General features: G+C 40.6%; 1 protein-coding gene across 11 annotated transcripts in view; it reads right to left on the bottom strand.

Moving 5' to 3' along the window:
* KLHL29 (kelch like family member 29) overlaps positions 1–22029 on the bottom strand; it is a 393114-nt gene that overhangs the window by 308147 nt on the left and 62938 nt on the right. For all 11 annotated transcript variants that reach the window (XM_069011679.1, XM_069011680.1, XM_069011681.1 and 8 more), the window contains one exon: positions 17692–17798. The gene's annotated coding sequence lies outside the window, so the exon portion shown is untranslated. The remainder of the gene's footprint in view (positions 1–17691; positions 17799–22029) is intronic.

Here is a 22029-nt window from a genome sequence, read left to right as displayed (position 1 = left end):
TTTTTTATAATGACTGGAAGATATTTTTGCATGCAATTTCAATTCTCATCTACACACTCCCAATTGAAAGTTTTCCTGTTAATGTTGTACAAGAATATAAAAAGAAAAGGAATAAACAAACAAATTCAGCCTCTGCCAAGCAGATGTATGTTTTTTAATAGAAAAGCAAAAACGTAAGAAAAAAAGGTCAAATGATTTGATCAATGCCAAAAAGCAAGCTAGTGGGAAAGCTGGGAGTAAGTGAAGTCGAGCACATGATTTCAGCTGTAGATTTCAGAATTTGAGGCCAGCACCTTAGCTGATGGACCTCCTCTTGGCTCTTGGGTATCTAAATGCATACTCCAACCTTATAAATAAATAAGCCTTCCTAAACCAGAATGAAGACACTTTGGTTTAATACCTGAGAGAAAACTAGCTACTACAGTGAGAGAAGGTTCAAACCTACTCCTTCTCCAACACCCTTTGGGATACCACACAAATGATGGGACAGCCAAAGAGATCTCAATAAAGCAGCAGCTGATCACTCTTTGTTTCAGGTACATCTCTGCAACAGAGAAAAGAGTCCACTGCGCCCAGATCAGGTTTTACAGGAGGTCCACTGAGCAACTCCAATATGATTGTTTTGGAGGACAGCTACTCCAACCACTGATAGAGCCTAAAACACCACTGCATGATGAGGCAGAAGGAATGCACTTTAAAGCTGTAATAGAAATAGTCCTTTCAGATTCGTGTAGTCAACCCGTTTGTCTCAGGTTAGAAGAACACAACATGTGGAAGAGAGACCGTAAGGCAACAGGAGCAGCCATCAGTCATCTTCACCTCCAGCTACTGCCCACTCCCAGTTTCAAGTGCTTTCTGCACTAACACACACACCATGGGCAGCTGCTGAAGCTGCTACACCACCACTAAGCAATTCTGAGTGATGGGAAGGAAGAGAGACTCCTGCAGACACACCCTTTCCCCAACACACCTTTCATACAGCAGGAAGTTTGAGACTTTTCTTACTCAGACAATTCTTCAACACAGCATAATAAAACCCATCCACACAGCCAAGGATCTGCCCTCAGCCTGCAGTAATTAAAATTAATCATGCACAATTATTTTCATGGGCATGTTCAGAAAGAGACACCGCCAGCTCGCTGACTCCTCAAAGCTGACAGACCTTGAAATAGGCTGTGGTCAGGTACAGCACGTCCCTGGGTTTTAAACAGTTAAACACATGCTTTGCATATCGATTCACCCTTCCACCCACAGTGCTGAGAGCCAGAGCCACCTCTGCTCTCCAGCCCAACACCTGAGCTGGCATCCGTGAGAGGGATTGGTAAGAAAAGAGATTTTGCAGGGAAGTATTGCTATGCTATCATTATTGCTGCCCTGCTGGAACTCAGAGCCCTATGAGTGCTAAAATTTCTTATTCTTGAACCTCAGTGTCTTCCGAACTCAACCCCCGAACTCAACTTGAATTCTGCCCATTTTCCACACATTTGTATTATATTTTTAATCACTATCTTCTTCTCTTTCAGCTTCACCGGTCACTGCTTGTGCTATTCTGAGGTAGAGAGGTTTCTAAGGTACAGAGTAGTCTGAAGGTTATCAGTTTCCATGCCTCAAAAGCTACTGAAGAAATTAAAAAGAATGAATGAAATTCAATGTAAGACATTCGACTGTCACTTTCTGGAACACTATTTACTTATACAAGCAATTTTCATGGGACTGAACATTTGCTCTTCATGATAGCAGGCCTTGATCAATTCTGCTCCTTTGAAACTTACCATAAGAACATAAAAGTATCTGTCTTAGGTATATAAACCCAAAATGTGTAAGCAAGACCAAGACTGTAAACAGTGCAAGGGGAAAGCAATCTCACACCTAACAGACTGCAGATCCCTCAGCATCAACCTGCATAGCACTCTTTCCTTCCCAGCAACTTGAACATTGATTTTTACAATACCTACCCTAAAAAAAGGATTTTCAGCAGATATAGTGAAGGAGGAGCAGGGTAATGGTATTGCCTGCTTTCCACCACATGTGTTTTGTAGTTGGCACTCAAAGCTGAATTAAAAAAAGAGATGGTGGAAGATCCAACTTCTTACATAAATCAACTCGGCATGGCTTTCAGTCAAAAGACTTGAAAGGAACAGATATTCTGCCTTTGCTAAAATAGAAAATTATCTGATAAATATGCTTTCCTTTTTAACTAGAGTGATTTTCATAAGTAGGTATGATGTTGTGCAAGAAACAGAAGCACTGACTGGAGAGTGAAGAGTTACACAGGCAGGGCTCAGGAAATCTCTCTCTTTAGGAAATTATAAAAGGAGGTAAACAGAGTAAAACAACAGCAGCACTCAAGCTCAAAAGTCTCTCTGGGCATCAGCAACACTACATCAAGTCTGAAAACATCACCCCTGATCTCTTTATGTTTTAAGCAACTTAATTTTTCCTATATTGTTTATTTACCCCATGCTTCTCTTGTATTGTTCACCCCAATTTTTAATCATCAGAGTTTCCTAATTCACACTAGGTCCTCCTTAAGCCACTTTCCCACTGAAGATGGCATTAAACTCATTAGGACCCTAAAATTTAGGGCTCCGCCCTCAACCTCTCCTTTTTGCACCAAGAGCCCTGTACTTGCACTTGTAACTTTAGACATGATATTAATATTGCCAGCTCCCAGACTGGCTCCCACTTCATCCTGTCCTTCCACAGCCATGAGTATTTGCAGCTCAGAAGAGCAGTGGGGATCAGTGTCTCCTGCCAGGCTGCCAAGGAAAGCCCGTCCCAGCTTCCCCCCTGCCAGGGCATTTGACTACAAAGCCTAATTTTGACTTGTGCACTTTAAAAGTTTATTGCCCCACCTCGCAAAATTTGAAAGTTATCTGGGAGAATGAATTCAAAGGTGTGAAGCCAAGAAATCATTAAAAAGGGCGGGAGCCTGATTTCATCATATATTATGAGCACTTATCCCTTCGGAAAGTCAAGACTAAATTAATCACAGCTAAAATATTTTACAAGCTTGTAGAAACTCAACAGGGACCTTGACTTAACTCCAGCATGTGTGGAAAACAGAGAAAGTGGAGAAGGAACTGTTAGAAGAAGCATGAAGAGCCCCAGAACAATCTTGGGAAACCAGAAATAGCATAACAGAATGGACTGGGTTGGAAGGGACCTTAAAAGGTCACCTAGTTCCAGCCTCTTTCCCATGGGCAGGGACACCTTCCACTAGACCAGGTTGCTCAGAGCCCCCATCCAGCCTGGCCTTGAACACTTCCAGGGAAGGGACAGCCAGACCTTGTCTTCAGGAAATAGCCAGAGCAGGGAGAGCAGCTGGGTAGGCACATGTGTACATGGGGAAGATGCAGCTCCTTGAAATTTCCTGGCTGTTCAACATATAAAGAAGACATCCCAGATGTGCAGGCATCAACTCGCTCTCCCCTGAGCAGAGATGTGGAGCAGCACTGTCTGAGCAGAGATGAAAGCCCTGTATCCTCTTCAGACAGCCAATCTCAGTAGTAATGGATTAAAGTGATTTAAGTAACTATACATTTAATAAGGTGAAAAGGGCAACAACACAGTTACATCTTGATTGTTTTGAACTACATATTGCTTTGCAATTTTGTCCCTGTTTTAAATACAAAAGTAGCACTTTTTGCCAGAGCTGACATGGCATAAGGATATAAGCAAGGCAGAGAACACAGAGAGAAGTACCATCTTTTATTAGTCCATTGTCAGAGAATACAGATGAGCTTTCAGACACCAGGACCAGCAGACATGAGATCTTCACAGAGCAAGGACCACTGCTCTTTAAATACATAAAAACAAACAGACATGTTTACATACAGACACAGATAAAAACTTCCTACCTTGCTTTAAAATCTGAAATGTTTTCTCAGTGCTGCCAATAACAAATAAAGCTCAGATTTCCATTGGTTGCAGAAAAAAGATCACAGCTAAGAAAAACAGACATGGAAGACCCCAGCAGCAGCAGCAGATGCCCTTAGCTATTACCTACTGTGATTAGGGAAAAATGCTATTTTCTTATTCTGCAGCCTCTCCTTGCCATTCTTTTAATCTACCTTGAAAATTATTCCAGGATTTAAGTAAATAGGGTCATCTGGGGGTTGTGTGCTCCTGGCTAAACATCCCCGGCCCCTCCCATGGGGAAAAAATAAAAAATCAAAATCAAGCAGCAACAAAGAGAAGTTTTCAGTTTTCTAATGTTCCCTTCCCCCTTTCCTAATGCAAATTCAGAGCAGTTCCTGTAGAGACTGTAAACACCCACACAACTTTCCAGGTGGGGAAAAGGTAAAAAACCTCACACCAGTAAATCTACAACAGCAATTTCTTTACCCTTTCTTTGCGATGTCACTGGATATAAAATCTGTTGCTGCCTCACAGACAAACACACACAGAGCCTTTGGCACAAGGGAGAGATGTTTCGGGGCAGTGTGAGGATTTGATGGCTGTCTTAGCTTTCCTTGCACACTGAGCAGTCTGCATAACCTAATAGCATTAGCTTACTAACAGATATATTAATAGGTGTGGGGGGAGGGAAGGGAAGAGGGGAAAAAAAGCTACTAAAACACATTCCACCTACACATCTCACTACTAATCATAAACTCAGGTAGAAAGCAAATTGCTTCTCCAGGACCAGAAGAAGAAAAGAGCAAAAAGGCTGAAGGGGGGAAAAGCACCTATTTTCATCGTTTTCTGGAAATATGCCAATCACTGTATTTATCCATGACAAGGAATGAGAAAGTAAAAAAAACCCAAAAAACAAACCTACAACAACAAACCAAACCCACCCCCCCCAGAAAAAAACAAACCAAAAAAACCAAGTGAAGAACTGCCACAACATCTTACAGTTTGCCATTTCAGAATGATAATGTTGGCCTCAGACTGCTAGAAGGATTAGATTTAGCTGTAAAACAAGTAGTGCAGTTAACAGTTGCTGTTGGGTCTGGTGTTAGGATTAGAAAGCACTGCTAATCACAAGAAATGTAAAAAGATTAAGAGTTGTTGGTTGCCAGTAAGGTTTTAAAAGCATGTAAGTGCTTCGAATTCATTTTGGGATTAAAATTCCTCAACTGAAAAGAAAAAAAAAAAAAAAAAAAGAAGAAAAAGAAAGGCTAGATCACAAACAGCAGCCAGTTCCACCTGTACTGCCCACAACCCTTTCCCAAGCATTAGAAGAGTTAAAAAGTGTGAAAAAGTGAAATGTATGCCATGGCTCACACCAAATGGTCTTACGGCAGCTTTAGTGAGGAGAAGCAAGTATTTCTGTTCTGGTATCTATGATATATATACCTGTATCTGGCAATCTAAAACCTGTTTTGAGTTAGGAGATTTTGTTTACCAAAAACCTGCCTGGACACAGTGGAACTTTTAAAGGCATTGTAACAGAAATGATGATGGCATCTTGTATCTGCATCCTTTCAGAAGAAAGGGTAAGATGACATGTTGATCTCCTAGTTTGTTTCCAGCTTGTGTAGATTCACTACTAAGATCTGTTTATGCTCTTAGTTACCAAAGATAAGCAAAGATCCCCATATAAAATAATGTAGAATGTGCAAAACAAAACTCCCCAGGGGGGAAAAAAACTGAAACAGAAAAGAGAAAAAAATTAGTTTGCAAAGACCTCTAAGTAAACACCAACTTTTAATACACAAATTTGAATTTTGGATGAAAAATTTTACTAAAAAGGCATTTTAACCAGTGCAGACCACAGCATCCTGGTCAGACTCCCTTATGACAGAGTGGTCTCCATCAGTGTCCAGTGCAAAGTTCATTGCTGGCATCCTCGGCCACCACCACCCCAAACTGCAGTCACAGTACAACATCTCGAGGAGAATGCAGACTTCTGCAAAGCCCACCAGGTTCCCAACAGGCTCAATGGACAGCCAAAAGGTGGTTGGTGGTGAAACCACCTAAAACTTGTCTCTCTCCCAGTGTCCCAAACTTATCCAATGATTCAGAGTAAAATTCAAGTGCTACCAGGACATTTTGTGAGCATTGGCTCTGCACAGATGCATTTCCTGCTGTGCCTCCAAGGAGCTCAGATGCTGATTCAGACCAGCCTCTCTTCAGTCATTACCTTCTGTAAATCTGGGCCTTGCTATTCCTGGGGTTGGGGAGTGGTATGGACTAAGACCACTTCATCATTTTCTACACAGCTTTCAGTTAAGTGTTCCTGGTGCACCTTCCTGGATTTTCAGACTCTCTAAGCCTGCTTTCCCTTCTGTTGCCCCAAAATGAACATTTTTTCCAGATGCCTGTGGCAGCAGCAGAAATAACCATCTTCCAAGAGTTATAAAACAGTCATATTAAATAATAGAGGTGAAAGCACTGTGCATGATTTCTGCAGAAGTCTTTTCAGTAGAACAGATAAATTTATTCACTGCATTATGGAACAGTTTGAGAAAACAAGATCATACAATGTACACTGCCTCTATTTAAATTGTTTCATTTCTATTCATGAGTGCTCTGATTAGATACACTGAAAATATCATCAGTAAGAAATAAATAATTCTGCCAAATTAATAGTTGTTGATTTCTTTTACCTGAAAATGTAAGTAGCATCTCATTCACACTAGACAAAGCTACTATAATTTGGATATATAGATCTTGTTGGTTCAAGTCCACAAAACAGAGACAGGTGCGCATCTACATTTTCTTAATATCAAGCAACTTCTACAAAATTTTAAGTTCTTTCATGAGTGGAGAAGGGCTAATATGCACTTTGCATGGAGAGGCTTAGTAGACAACCAGGGTTTTTTTTTCCTGTAGCTGTTTTCGCCAAATAGAGTGTTGAGAGAAATAAATTGCTTTAAATGCAGAAAATTGTTCAGAAATGGTATTTTAGGGAATACAGGTGAATTTTCTGTATCGCACAAAATTAATCCAAACTCAGCAAATGCTCTTTAATTAGAAACACCTTTAGAAAGGAAGCAGCCAGATGTAACCCTCACTAACATCTTTACATTAAGGGAGCTACTAACCAACCCCAAACCAGCTTCCCCAGGACCTCCCTCCCTGTAAAGTATTTTCCTGAAGAAGCGTGGGAGGGGGTGGATTTGTGCAAATGGAGCAGAATGTATTATTTAGCAGAAAGATCTGACTAATATTTTCTTTAGGAAAAAACAGACTAAAACCACAGAGTTAATATTTTGTTTTAGACACTACAGAACGATGGATGACGAACGTCCACTCAGCTTATGAACATTCGAGAAAAAGCCCTCTACATTTTGAAAAATTCATCCAGTTTGAGTCAACAATGAATTCTTCTTCTAAAAATCAAATATAATTGCTGTAACATTTCAAAAAAATTTAAATGCACAGCTCACTACCTTAAGAGCAGCCTGTTTGTACAGCAGCCAAGTGATACACCTCAGAGAGCTACTGTTAGCTACTGCAGGGAAGATAAATCAAGAAAATGCTGAGTTGAGGTGCCATTTGACAGTTATTAGCAGAACAGGAGTAATTTGATGAAGGAAAAAAATCTGACAAAATCTCAGTTCACAGCAACAGATTTTGGAAGCCTATTTGCACATAAATTGGAAAAAATAATTCTTGCATTAGAAATTGATGAAGATGAAACAATATACCCTAAATCCTAACGTATTTGAAATTATTTTCTTTGATTCAAAGCTGATAATCCTGTAACAGGCAGTAACTAAACAGGGGCTTTACCAGACTTGCTCTGCATGTTGAAGAGACTGCACAGCCTGATCCTGATCTGGGGCCATTCAACTATCAGAATAACTGGATTTACTGCTATTTGCACCTTTGTTTTTGCCATTTGAAAGCATCTACAGTGCACAGAACACTGGGCTGTGTTTTAAGCATTAGCGGCATAAATATCCCCTGGTGTACCGTATACTTCACCACTTCTGCCTTCCCGTAAATCAAGCATACAGCCAATCATCTTTTTTATGTTGGACGCTAATGGCAACTCTATTATTCAAATTCAGGCTGTATAGAGCCACCTCTCCCGGGGATGTGAAGCAGCTCAGGAGCAGGCTTACAACTGAGCAAAGGAAGACTCAAATCTGGCCCTGATCTTCCCACTACAACCCCACCACCTCTTCCAATTTATCTGCATCTTTTGTTTTATCTTTTCCATGCAAAAGGCTTTTTAGAAAAAAACAAAACACCAAAACTCCTATAAGCAGGAAAAACAAATTAGAAAGCCTTTTCTGCTCTTAAAGAACCACCTCTTTGTGTCCTCATAAATGTTCAGTGTAAATGTTTTTGCTCACATACTCGTAAGCAGAGAAGCTGTTCTTTACTGCATTACAATTAGATGCACAGATTAAGAGATATCTTTCATGTCATTATATCAAACTCTTCTACAAACATACAAAGGGATTTTATAGACTTGTCTTTTCTGCTTACTACTGAATTCTCACACTCAGCACAAGATGCAGTAAAAGTGAGCAGTACCTTCGCTGTGTTTACTGTGTCCTCCAAGAACCATTAAAAAAAACCAAATAAAACAACGTAGCTATGATTTCAGCAGCACAAACTGTTCTCCCATGGGGTTTCTCTTTTTCCTCCCTCCCTCCACTCATCTTTCAGTTCATGAAGATAGGGAATGTGAAAACTAAATGGACTTATGTGTAAATAATTCATCTTTTCAGGCACATCGAACTAATACTTGAGTTCATGCAAGGGGCTGGCCAGATGTAGCTGATTCCAGTGGTATTTTAAACAGCATTCTGGAGAGCTAAGCACAAAAGGTTGTGAGGAAATGCTGAACAGCTATGTTGATAGAGTTGTTTTTAAAGAACACGTGTTGAAACTCTACCTATCCCTACTGAACACAGCTGACGGGGACACATTACCAGCCGTCCTGAACTGCCACTGCGTTTTGGAGACTCATGTCTGCACAAGAGAGGCTTGGTGAGCAGGGTGAGCTCTGGCACATCTTGGGAAGATGACAAGAATTACAAAGGCTGAGCATCGTTTTCCTGCCAAGTAGCAGGAAAACATGTGGCAACATAAAGCATCCTTAGGAGCACGAGTCCCACAGGGCAGACATCCACACAAGCTGAGCTGATCCTGTGAGCCAAGTTGCTTTAAAACAAGGTCCCATGGGGACTGGGAAGTGAAGTGGTGGTAGTAACTCTGCTTCTCTTTAAGCCATGAAGGAAAATAGAAAGTATTTTGTGTATTTTTAAACATCCTAAGCACAAACAATGGATTAATTCTTGTGGGAAGTCCAGCAATTAACCTTTACTACCCTTGCAAGTCAAGTCATGTTTCTTGTGCTAAATAAACCATACCAAACTCCGGCGGCAAAAAAGGGCAAAAAGAAAATCTAGGGACTTGTGGTTTGGTTTTGTTTTTACTCTTTTAAAAGCCAAAATCTAAACCTTTACATTCTGCTTGCTTTACTAACAAAAGTGGTCTCTCTCCTGCTAGAAGAGGCGTCTGCAAAAGGGGACCAGGGAAATAGGTCTTGCGCACAACTAAGGTCTGTTCTTCTGATTTACAACAACTTCTCATTGTACAAACTGAATTAGAAAAGGCAGCAAAGAAATACAATTAAATTTCAGGATAAAACAACCATTTTAGTAACAGTGCTTTGCCTGCGTAGGAAGTGGTTGCTTAAAGTGAAGAAATCATTTTGCCATGTGGAAACCTTGAGCAGGTTAGTAACCCACTACTGTACCAGAGATTAATTTCTGCAGTCAGGTTTGCATCTTCAAATTCACTGAAGTGGAGATTTATTGCAACAAAAACAGAGAAAACCACTGGAGGGATATGTTGGAAGTGCAGCAGGGCAAAAGGAAAACTAACAGAAAATACAATATTCTTGGATTTGCAGTGCAACCTTCACTGATTTATTCCAAGAGAGTTTGTGTTTCCAGTCGAAATTAACATGGCTCATATGACTATAACTTAAATCACACAGAGATAAGATTTGGTGAAGAGTAAAGTTTTGCAGCATGTGCTTTGGATGACTTTCATTAGAAATAGCTCAAAATAACTTAAGAATTATCATCTTAGTGACATGCTTACCCTTGAGGGGAAGTTTTGAGCCCTTCAGCAGACAGCAACCTCACTGCAAGCAGGATTTTAATGGCTCTGAGTTACTGTTTATGCAGTGGGAGCTCTCCTTATCAAACATGTTTAAAAGTGTCCTCGTCCTAAAGTTGCCTTTACTGGGCATCCCATCACAAATTTATACCTTCATGCTTTGCACAGTAATTATGTCCATAGACCCACATAAGATGTCTGTGAGCAACATGGACTCTTCCACCTGGGTAATCTTCCCACATTATGTGGAAAAATTAAGTGCCTCATAGTCCTTGTGTGTGGAAGCCAGTCTAAACCCAAATATACAACATTTTCTGTCTGTAAGGTATATATAAAACACATGTGATGAGGAAATGTGCATTAATTGACTTTGACAAAGAACCACCACAAAGCAGTCCATCATCATAATGAAATGCTTACAATAATCCCTGTCGAATTATAGTTCTGACCCTTGGTGATGTGGAAAACAGTATTTATTTCCTTACTTCAAAAACAAAAACACTTGCTGCAATCTTTTGCTTGAAAGTTCAAAACCGAAATTGTTCTCACTCCAGCCCAGCTGACAGCATTAATTGTGGAGAAGCTCGCTTCCAGAGGAAGTGGAATGTAAAAACAAAGTTGCTGTGACCTTAACAATAATCCTGTTTGCATATTACAATACATTTTCCTACTATAACAAGGCAAAGTCCCTTGTGTTCCGGTCAGAAAAAGTCATCTTCCAGTAAAAGCGTACTGTGATCAATAACATTTTCTTAATATATTATGTTATCTCCCACTGAAACACTTTTTCACTTGGCATTTCAGGCTGCCGAGTAGGGGAAATTCATGACAAAACTAAGATAGTAAATGAGATACTGCAAATTAATTCCATCCAAGAGCAATCTTTTCGTTCGTGAGCAATTTGACAAGCCAGTGTTGTCTGACTTCAGCAGAAGCTTTCTCAGCTTTCAAATATACATGACACAGAAGAATCTGCTCCACTACCATACCGAACTTCACTTCAGCCTGCATAATTTTGTGTTAAAATACATTAGAGTTTCAACAGCCAACTCTGAGACCAGAACTGGTGGGGCATACTTTAAATATTAGTTTAGAAAACAGACTAAGAAGTCTGCCACATCAATCCTGTGAAATCCTGTCTTCAAGTTACAGCCCAAAGCATGGCAGGGCACAGGAATTCTGTGCTTCCTTAGAGGATTTGCCACAAACTCTCCTGCAACCTGATCCTGAAAAGGCCCAAGTGATGACAATGCCAGGTGAAGGATCTCAATTTGGTACTGGTAAGGTTGAAAGACAGCTTTATCACAATGGGCATTATAGTAAAGTGCTTCACCATCTGCACATCTGAACTCACTCTTGCTACGATGAGTAGCAGCTTTATTGCCCCCTTGGGGTTACTGTCCTTCCACAGGTTGAAAGGCTGACCTGCTGGCACACAGCCAGGAGCAGAGCCCACCACCATTTTAGCAACAGAAGCTGTGGATTTACTGAGAGCAATTAGTGTTCAGCATGGTCCAGGAAGGTGTGATCTCACAGGAAGGCTAGGGTGCATGCAGGATATTGGGATATTGTCAGTAGGATTACCTACACACACCTGATCTCGGCACGATTAGGTGCAGAATCACTGCTGTATTAATATTTCAGCCTAAGGAATAAGGGGCAGGCAGCTGTTCAATATTCATGCCGTAGCAATGCTCTCTGTATGAATTCTCTAGCAGGAACATGTAAAGGCTGCACCATTACCCCGAAGAGCTTACCATCCAAAACCCCAATTAAAGAGATCCTTTAGCATGTACCCTGTTTTAAGCTCACAGGGCAGGCTCACTGACTAATTGTATTCTTAGAGTGAAGGATGTGCTCCATTTTTTTACTAACTCAAGACTCATGTTGAAAACAACATAAAAGGAGTGGGAGAAAACAGATGAAAATTTAATTTATATCTGCAAATCCCAACACCTCACAAGATCAGAAACATGTAAAGGGCCAAAAAACTCATCTACCCAAGAAGTCATTCATAAAAGATAAACATCCTTTTTAAATGTGGAAGAAATTCATGCAGGGAAGATGCACAGTACTCAGCTACAAAATAATTCCAAGAAGCTTCACGTACATTTGTGAAAAAGAAAAGGCAAAAATAAGATTGGTCCCACTGATAAGCAGGAATACAGATGGCATTATAAGCAAACTAGATGGGAAGGACAAAATAATCAGGGTTTTGAAGGACAGGACTAAGTTTATGTGGGTTCCTGGTTGTGGGTTTTTGTGATATTTTTTTCTTTTAAACAAAATAAATTAGGCAGCAAATCTTCATGTAAATGAGCACTTCTAAAACAGCCTTTCTAGGTGAATCATTTCTGTTACGATTAATAAAATCTGCAATCTGAGCAACAACATTCTGATGACTTTTTGCCATTTGCAATTATCGCTCATCCCAGCACCAGAAAGCTCATTATTATTAAAGCTGACAGAAAGAATACTTAACAGCTTTTATGAAAGGACTTACTTTTTAAAAGAATTAAGTTTCTAAGCTTTGTTTCTACTTCCAAATCTTCTGTGTGAAAAAAAGGCTATCCTAACAACCCTTGTGCTTGCCACCTTCGATTTCCAACACATAATTTGGATAAAAGCATCCAATTTGTACAGTAACACAAGACATTACAGAATAACACTTCTTAGGTTTAAAAGTAGCCTACAAAGAATATGGAGTTAACATAAAGCTGTGCAACTACAAACATATAGTTTATATCATAAAAATACACATTTTAACTTTTTTTATAGCACTTTTCTCCTAAGTAACTAAAAGCATTTAACAGTTACTGTAGAACTTGTAGCACTCTTGTGAATAAGAGTGAATAATCTCTATTTTAAAGGCATGGAAGTCGAGGCACAACTATTTCTAAGACAGCTGTGGAAGAGACAGAAACAGGAACCACATCCAACTCCAAGCTCTGTGACTAAATCCACGTCTATTTGACATGTATTATCTACAGGCAGAAAGGAACACAGGTGTTTTTGTTTTGGCACCTACAGAGATGTTAGAGTAAGTGCTGTCTGTGCTTCACTCCATTCTTGCTCCCTGATATAACAGCACAGTAAAATTAGAGCCCTCTTTAAAAAAAAAAAAAGAATAAAAAAAACCTCAAACACCAACACAGATGCTGTTAAATGGATGCAAACTCAAAAAATACTGCCTGATTCATAGGTGCTTGGGAAACATTGATCTGAGCTCTTCATAATCATAGATCTCCAGTTTGTCATGATTTAGTGGATGGTTAAAGGTCTGGAGCATGTGGTGAGCCAGAATCTTCCTGGGGTGTGCAGTAAGAGAGGCAACAGGTGCAAGCTATATGAAGGGAAAATCTGGTAAGAGATAAGGAAGAAGAATTCAGAGCAGGTGGTTAACCAGCAGGATGGCTGTGTGGGGAGGCTGCAGAGCCCTCATCCTCAGGAGTATTAAAGGACTTGCCTGGACATGGACACAGTCCTGAACAACCTGCCCTGCCTCTGCAGTTTGCCTGCTTCGAGCAGGAGCTTGGACAAGATGACCCCTCCAAGGTCATTCCCAAACTGAATTGTTCTTTGAATACCATCCCAAAGACAAGTGAGGCTGCTATTTGGTTTCTCTGCTGCATCCCAAAGCTTATCACAAAATCACACCAGAAGTGTGGCCCTGGATTTCTGGACTAACTTTTTCTACTTTATTCAGCTTGCTTCTTCTCCTGAAAGGGATAAAATGGAACAAATCCAAATCTTTGCTTTCACCCACTTGAAAACTGTGAAAAATGAAAAGCAAAACACAATCACTGTGTTCAAGCTCCTAAAGACACGTGGTCATTTGAGGTCTCGCTTGGAGTTTACACACCTTCCTGACCCTCCCTCCTCCTAAGAAATACTCCAAAAAGCAATCAGTCTGCTGTGCAGGGAGACCCACAGTTATTAAAATAACTTCATCACCAAAACAGCTCTCAACTTCATTTCAAATTCCTTCCCACCATTCGCACTGTTGTAAGTGAAAATTAATTCAGTTTGAACCAGAAAACACTGGGGTTAAGTACTTCTTCAACTGGAATACAAAATCTGCAACCGCACGTGACTTTCAGGATATACAGGGCTACAGTCAACATGCAGAAATACTTTTTATATCCTTCAGAAAAACTGAGTTGAAAGGTCTTGTAAGGGGAACAGCTGAGCGAGGAATATCCAAAAATGGGTGAGACAGACAAGTGTGCAATGCCTACATGCAGCCCGCTACCAGAAGGAGACAAGGAGAGTCCATCCTGGAACTCAGGCCCTTTTCAAACAACTTCTCTCATGCAACAGAAGCCTCCGAGAGGAAGCCTGGATACACCTGCCTTCTCATTTCCAAATTACTAGTTTTCAAAATTCTCTTGTTATATATATGCTGTATAACCAGATCATAGGCACCTTAGCAGAAACGCCCATGGGCATCCCACAGCCCAACAGAATCACTTTGCAGTAAGTGGATATTCAGCCTAAGATTATCCCAGACATTTCATACTGATGTGACTAGGAAATGTGGCAACTTATCACAAGCCAGATTTACTAGACATTCCCCACCACAGAAAGTGAATTAAACTGTCACTCATCTCTGTATGAGCTGCACTAGTGTAACTACTTCTTCTTGAGTTGGACAATACTTCTCTGAATTAAAGCCAAAACACTTTGTTGCAAGTTAAAGTCTTTATCCTCCTTTCTGTACATTTTCTTTTCCTTTCCACTGCTCAATTTTCTGCTCAATTATTTCTTCCCCTGACTTGGTATGTTTACCCCCTTTTTGCTCCACTTGCCCCCCCCCATTCTTTTGCTCCCCTCCTCGATAGATATAAACAGAGGGATTTGGACAGGACCTCCAGCCACCCTGGCCAAACTAGTAATTATGATTTCAGCACTGAACTACTGCTGGCCTTTTGTTCCTTCCCTCAAAATATCAGTCAGCAAAGCTTCCAGGAGCACAGGACTATGTCTCCTTTCCCCAGGAACCATTTGATCATCATGTCAAGCTAAGCCTGAGACTGTATTCCTGAGTGTTTGTTCTCTGGCGTACCTCCCAACATATATACTCTATTAAAATACAGGAAAAGTGGATACATTACTCATCGTGAGGGTGACCAAAAAAAGAAAAAGAGCAGAACTACCACTACAATTACAGTTGTTGGCATTGCAATTTGTAGCATCACACACACACATGCAGGGACAAACAAAAAGAAGGAATATAAAATATGTCTTGTTCATAAATCAGACTCAATTTCCAGAAACAGTTTCATATATATATTATTATTATATACACTATTTATGGCTGTGTACTGGCAGTACAGAAAAAAGCATTAAATACACTCTCTCATGCACACTTGTACACACCTAAGCATACACAAAATTTCCTGATCTATTGTGAATAATAATGGTACGAATTGAAAAAAGGATTCTAAATTATCAGAGCTACATGTAAAGCTTTAAGCTGGCTGCTCATGGAAATAAACACATTTCCAAAAGTGTTTCACTGTTTCCAAAGTACAGCTCACACACATTTATGGGAAGAGGTTGCCAGAAACATTATGACGAAGGTGCACTGGGGATACTGAGGTGTTCAATAAGGAATCCTGTGAAGAAAGAGCAAACACTGGAAGTAGGGAATGCATGACAGTGTATGAGAAAGATTAAACAGACTGAAAAAATGAAAAATAAAATAATATGGGACTTGGTAGTCTTGACAGACAGCAGGTACAATTTGAGCCAGAAACGTGCCCTTCAAACAAACCCAAGCATGTCCATTCTGGGCTGTGTTGGTGAGAGCACAGCCATCAGGCCCAGGGAAGAAATCCTCCCCTCCCCTGCAGGATTTGTGAGCCCTCCAGAACAAGAAGACTTTGACATACTGGACAAAGTCCAATGGAGGATTATTGGTGGCTAGAACAGAGGTCTCTCCCAGATCTCACTATGTTTTCCAATTCCCCAAAGGGAAGGTGCAAAGAGAACACAGTGAGCCTATTCTTGAAAGGGCAGCAATATGACAAGAACGAAGAAGCTGCAACAATGAAAATTCAAATTATAAATAAAGAAAATATCCTTCATCAGGTAGTGAAACATGGTAACAGGGGTCTAACAAAACTTTGGAGTCTGCATCGTTGCAGATACTCAAAACCCAACTGGATGTGGTCCTCTGCAACCTGTTTGAAGTGACCTTGCTCCAAGGAGGAGATTGGACTAGACAACTGCAGTTGTTTTCCAGCCTGAATTATACCAGAAAATTATGTATCGGGATGGAAGAAGCCAGACAGCTGATCAAAGGAGGCCAGGAGGACAAGAAATGGCATAAGAGGGTAAGATTAGCTCCATAACGAAAAAACAGAGAGAAGTGCAAAAAGAAGCTAGAAAAGGGAATAAAGCAAGAAAAATAGCAGGTTGAAACAGAAGGTGAAAGCAGAGGATCAAGACTGAGGAAGAGGCAAAAATAAAGAAAAATCAAATCTCTGTTCACAAAACTGAACTTCCCTCCCGTAGGCAGGAGGTGAAAAATTCCACAAGAGTCATTCAACAATGAAGTATTAAAGTTTCTGCTGTAATGTGCGTAGTAGAATTGGATAAGAGAGGGAATCAGTTCTTTCTTTTCCCTCCCCATGACCCCAAGAAACCAACTAACCTTTAATCTCCCTTTTCCAAATATTTGAACTCAATCTTGCAAACTTCACGGATATTTTTACTACGTACACATGTCCCGGGGTGACGTTACGCAGGCGCTTTATTCCTTAACCGTGCGCTCAGTGCCCAAGGACGCTGTGCCCTTAACATGGACCCAAGGGGACAATTGAACAGCTCAGCCCAACGGCCCCAGGGGCTCGGGAGGGAGTGTGCCGGGAGCGCTGTGCTGCTTTTTGGTTTCCTTTCTGTTCCAGCTAGCTGGGAGAAGGTTCTGTTGGGTTTTTTTTCTTGTTCTTTTTTCCCTTCCTTTCCCCTTGCCTCACTGCCTCCTTTCCCTCCTCGCCGGTCCGGGGAGCCTGCAGGGTGGGCCCGGCTGGTCTGAGACTGGGGGTCTGTTCCCTCTCCGGGAATTTGTTGTATTTTGAGGGGTTTTTTTATCCTGTTTTGTTTGAGTGTTAATAAATAGTTTGGTTTCTTTTTCCCACTTTCACTTCTTGTGACCCATTTGTCTCACTGACTGAGGAAAAGAGGAGGCTCTTTTCCCTTCGGAGAAGACACTCACTCCTGAGTGTTTCCTCCTGAAGTTTTGTCTCAACGACTGAGACAACACACTATGAAGAACATTTCACTTGGAATATAAAACTACATGCACTTTTATCAGCTTAAAACTCAAAGTTCACGACACCCAAATAAGCCTCTTACAGCTTTTTACAGTTTTATAAGATATGGCCCCATGAGTCTAGGCCTATGTACACAAAAAATTTTGCTCCCTCTTGGAGCTACACCACCAAATTCAAATACTCCTGATCAGGTTTACAGCATTAGCATTTATCATGTTACAATAGTTTTCTATTATAACACAGATGCTCAGTTGCATGTGCTGCAATAGGGACTTGCTGCCATCACTGAAAGTGAAAGCAGAGCCCAAATTGTGTCTGTGTAAGCAAGGAAGAGACCATGACCAAAAACCCACAAAAAAGACATCGGCACACTTACCCTGCGATATCCAGAATCTGTATCAAAATCAGCCTCAGGTGTAACAGTCAGTAAACAGGACAGCAAACCCTTGCATTTAGCAGAAGATTTCTGGGAAGCCAGATTACCTAGAAAGAGTTGAAAAGTTACTTTAATACAAAAAGATGATATCACCTATGCATAATGAGAACAGGCTTCAAATGAATCACAGCACCAGAAAAAAATTAAAAAGAAAGCTGCTCAATGGGAGACCACCATGATCAGCATGGAGAACTCAAACCCCAGAAGGCGACAGAAAATTTGTTACAAAGCACGGAGAGTTAGATGCTGATAGACACTCAGGGTTTAGCAAAGAACATCTAATACCCAAGATAACATGGTGTTAACCCTCTAATCAAGGATGTGGAGGAGACCAGAAAGAGCACGATATTTTGCTTAATTAGTTGCTATCAAAGAGAGGGTGAGTTCAAGCACTTGCAAAAACAAGGCAATCTAAGACTATTTAAAAGTTTAATAGCATTCTAGAGTCTTTGGTAACACACAGTTTGCCCATGAAATCAAAATAATCCCTGGAGATAAATTTAAAGGAATATATCTCATTTTAATGCACAGAGTAAAATGACTATTCATTAAAGCAAAGCAGTTTTATCCCTACATTCTCCATCTCACATGCAATACATATTGAAGTAATCTTTATGACAGGAAGTGGCATGTAATCCTGCAAGAATGAACTGCTGTTGTTATCTGTAAATCAATACAATTTTTTTTTTTAAAGTGGATATAACAGTGCCTATTGATTTCATGTTTTTAGCACTGGAGTTTCAGTTTCTACCAAGAAGATTCTTATAATGACAAGATTGCTGCATACATGTAATTGAGTTGATACAATCTGAATCTGAAGTTTACAGTGCACTTCTCTCTGCAATGCAATCAGGGCTCCTGTCCCAATGCCTCAGCTTAAGCCTTTTTTTCCTTTTATATAATCTTTATATTTTGTGGCTTTATAATAATTTTGAAGTGGTAGAGTAACACTTCACTAATCCAACCTGCAAGCTATGGAAAGTTTACCATGCAAAACATCTCCTTGGAAGTTATCTCCCTACCCTGCTAGGATATTATTTCAGAATATTTGTATGACTTTTGTTATGTTTAAATATCCTGACAAATAATTTCCCTTGTGAAAGCCTGAAACTGGTTCAGTGCTGAATACCTACAGCCCAAAGAGGTGTGGTGAAGTTGAGGATGGTAAGGGTACAAGAGACAGAAGCACACAGAAAAACTAAATGACTTATCCAAGGTCACTTTGTGGATCAGTCAGGCAATGAGCCCCATTAAGAGTTTAATAAAACTGCTAAATTCCTACTATATTTCTGCAAATGAAGCATATAGCAACTTTGGCTTGACTAGCTGACCAAATGGCTCATGCTGCAATGAATGATCTGTAATGAGAGCTGGCTGAGAGGCACAATGCACCATCAGCCTGAGAAACGAGGGGAAAAAAAAAGACCAGACCACTAAAAAAAAGTTTAAAAGGATAAGATTAGGGCTAGATGAATAACATCCCAAATCAGGTTAGGAAAGCTAAACTGCTGAGGGAATTAAATCTGGCCAAGGACATCAAGGGCAACAACAAATGCTTCTATAGGTATTTTTGTGACAACAGGGAAGACTTGGGAAAATGCTGGCCCTCTCCAGAAGGAAATGGGAAATCTAGTTACTTGGGATATGGAGAACATTAAGATAGTCAGTGACTTTTTTGCCTCAGTCTGCAGTCACAGGCGCTCCACCCACACTGCCCGAGTCTCAGGCAGGGACTGGGGGAGTGAAGAACCATCCGCTCTGGGATAAGATCAGGGTCAAGACCATCTAAGGAATCTCAAGGTGTTCAAGGCCAGGTTGGATGTTGGTTAAGCAACCTGGCCTAGTGGAAGGTGCCGTGCCCATGGCAGGGGGCTTGGAACTATATGACCTTTAAGGTTCCTTCCAACCCAAAGCATTCTATGATTCAATAAAACACACAGAACGTTTACATGCAGAAAAAAACCTGAGAGCTGTCTAACCACTAGCCAGCTACGTGTTAGTTTCTTGAAAACATAAAATAAGATAATAAAAGAGGAAGCACATGAAAGGCTGGGGAAGGTGTGGATATGTAAACATCTTAACCACATTATTGCTCATCATTACAGTTCATTCCATCATACAGAGCTCCACGCTCTTCCTGAGCCCGTCTTCTTCACAGGTCTAGATTCATTTTGGAGCTAAGGCTTTTCACATAGCTGGTCTATATATTTATCTATTTAACACTTCTTGAATACACTGTTGTAACTTTTTAATTGAGTATTTCTGACTTTTACAAGATGACTAAGGAATATAGCATGGACTGCCTAAAAGCACTCAGACAAAAATAGAAACTTTTCTTAGTTTTGCTTTTAGTTTGTTGAAAAGAGCATTGTTTTCATGAGGCAGTTTATGGAAAGGAAAGAAAACAGGGGAAATTACTCAGGGGAGTAATTTCTGTTTTGCATGGTGACTCATCACATCATAGTTACCCCATCATCTCCAAGGGCAACACTAGGCCAGAGCTACTCTGAAAGATCTCCTTAGGGAAACACACACTTCTCAAAGCCACCTCAGGACTCTCGCTCCAGAACTTCACAGAACAGGAAAAAAACCTTTGAGAGTAATAAAAATAAAATGGGTTTCAGATAGGGAAGAAGCCTGAGAAGCCAATGACAGTTTTGCATGAACGAAACCTTCTTCTATCTCACCTCAATAATGAAAGACATGAAGAATATTTACAAAGCATATTGCAGGCTCTAGACAGTGATATAGAAAGGCAAAACAGAACTCAGAGCTGGATATGGGACATCTGAAGAAAGAAGAATCAGAAGGAAACAAAGGAGCAAGAAAGGCAATTACTTGTCACCATGAAAATGGTATGCAAAGACAGGCCAAAGTTCAAAATCTGTTTGCTTACTCTTGGACACACAGTTCAGAGAAGTGCAAAAATTACTTGGGGAAATACGACGACAGACTTAATGGTCTTTAACATACTACAATTTACATTATTTACTAGCATTTGGGTGAGTTTTGCTTCCCCAGCGTTAGAAAATCTTGGCTGTTTATAGGAAGGGATTTTAAGCTCACCAAAACTTTACTGCAGTTACCATTGAGGGGGAGCAACACCTGCCAGGCAGTTCTGAACCACTAAAATAAAATATTGAAACTGGAAAAGGCAGAAACACAGCAAGGAGCTTTCAACAGCAAACCCAAAGGTTGTCTCTCATCATAGCGTACTACCCTGCACAGAAGTAAAACCTCCATTCCCTCCATTCAATTGTCTTGAAGGTGCCTTACAGGAGCCTACAGCAGCAGCCTCATCTCTCCTTCGGGAGCCTAACTACCGCAAAATGGACAGGTTAAGTACTCTGTCCTGTGCCTAAGCTTCTAAATTAAGTAACGAAGCAACTGGATCTAAAGCTATCTACTTTAGACACTGCATCTCTTCCTTCCTGAAGGAGAGAGCTCTTTCTTCAGGTTAAATCAGCTGCAGGCCATGGTATAGAAGGTTGGTGTCAGCTCACCTCTCATCAACATGAACATCTTCATGAAGGGATGGAATAATCAGAAGTGCCTTTGGCGTGAAAGACCTGGTCAGTGAGAAGCAGGTCTGGATCTTTTGGAGAGAGCAGCTGTATCAGTTGGACTCCCCTCTACAGTTCTGGGTTGGCCAAAGAAGAATTCTCATCAAGGAGAATTGCCCCAGCAAACAATGAGATATGGTGACAGCACAAGCAGCTAGCAGAAAGCTCAGCTCTCAGTAGTAAATCAGAAAAGAGGGTGAGGGAAACAATGATTTCATACGATGTCAAGCCAAAACCACAATTTTTTTATGCAGCAAGACACTGTTTCAGAGCTTCTCTGTCACAGACAAAGTATCCAAAAGCAATACAGCGGATCTGAAGAAAGGTAAGGAGCAGGCAGCAACATCTGGCAACTCAGTACTGTAGTGAGGAACTCATTGTTCCAGAGCCTCCCTGAATAAGAGATCACTTAACAGCAGAGGTGCACAACATGGACAACACTGAGGATGCAATGCTTCATGCAGTGCCTTCCCACATCTCACTTGTGGTTGAAAAAAGCACTTGGAAAAGACGAAGGATAAAGCCAAGGATGTGGATATAGTTATTGCAGGTTAATTAACCAGAAAAAGTTTAACACAAAAATACTTTATGAAAGCTTGCCTGTGCAGACAAGCTATAAATCAACTCTGAAGCACAAAGTGCTTTAAAAATGCCCTTTACAAGATGCTCTGCCCTGTGAACAACCTCCCCCATGTCAGGTACCACAGCCTGGGGC

Source organism: Aphelocoma coerulescens, chromosome 3 (genome assembly GCF_041296385.1).
Source record: "Aphelocoma coerulescens isolate FSJ_1873_10779 chromosome 3, UR_Acoe_1.0, whole genome shotgun sequence".
NCBI classification, from domain to species: domain Eukaryota; kingdom Metazoa; phylum Chordata; class Aves; order Passeriformes; family Corvidae; genus Aphelocoma; species Aphelocoma coerulescens.
Note: the sequence above shows the minus strand (reverse complement) of the source record. Positions and strands in the feature narration are given on the sequence as shown.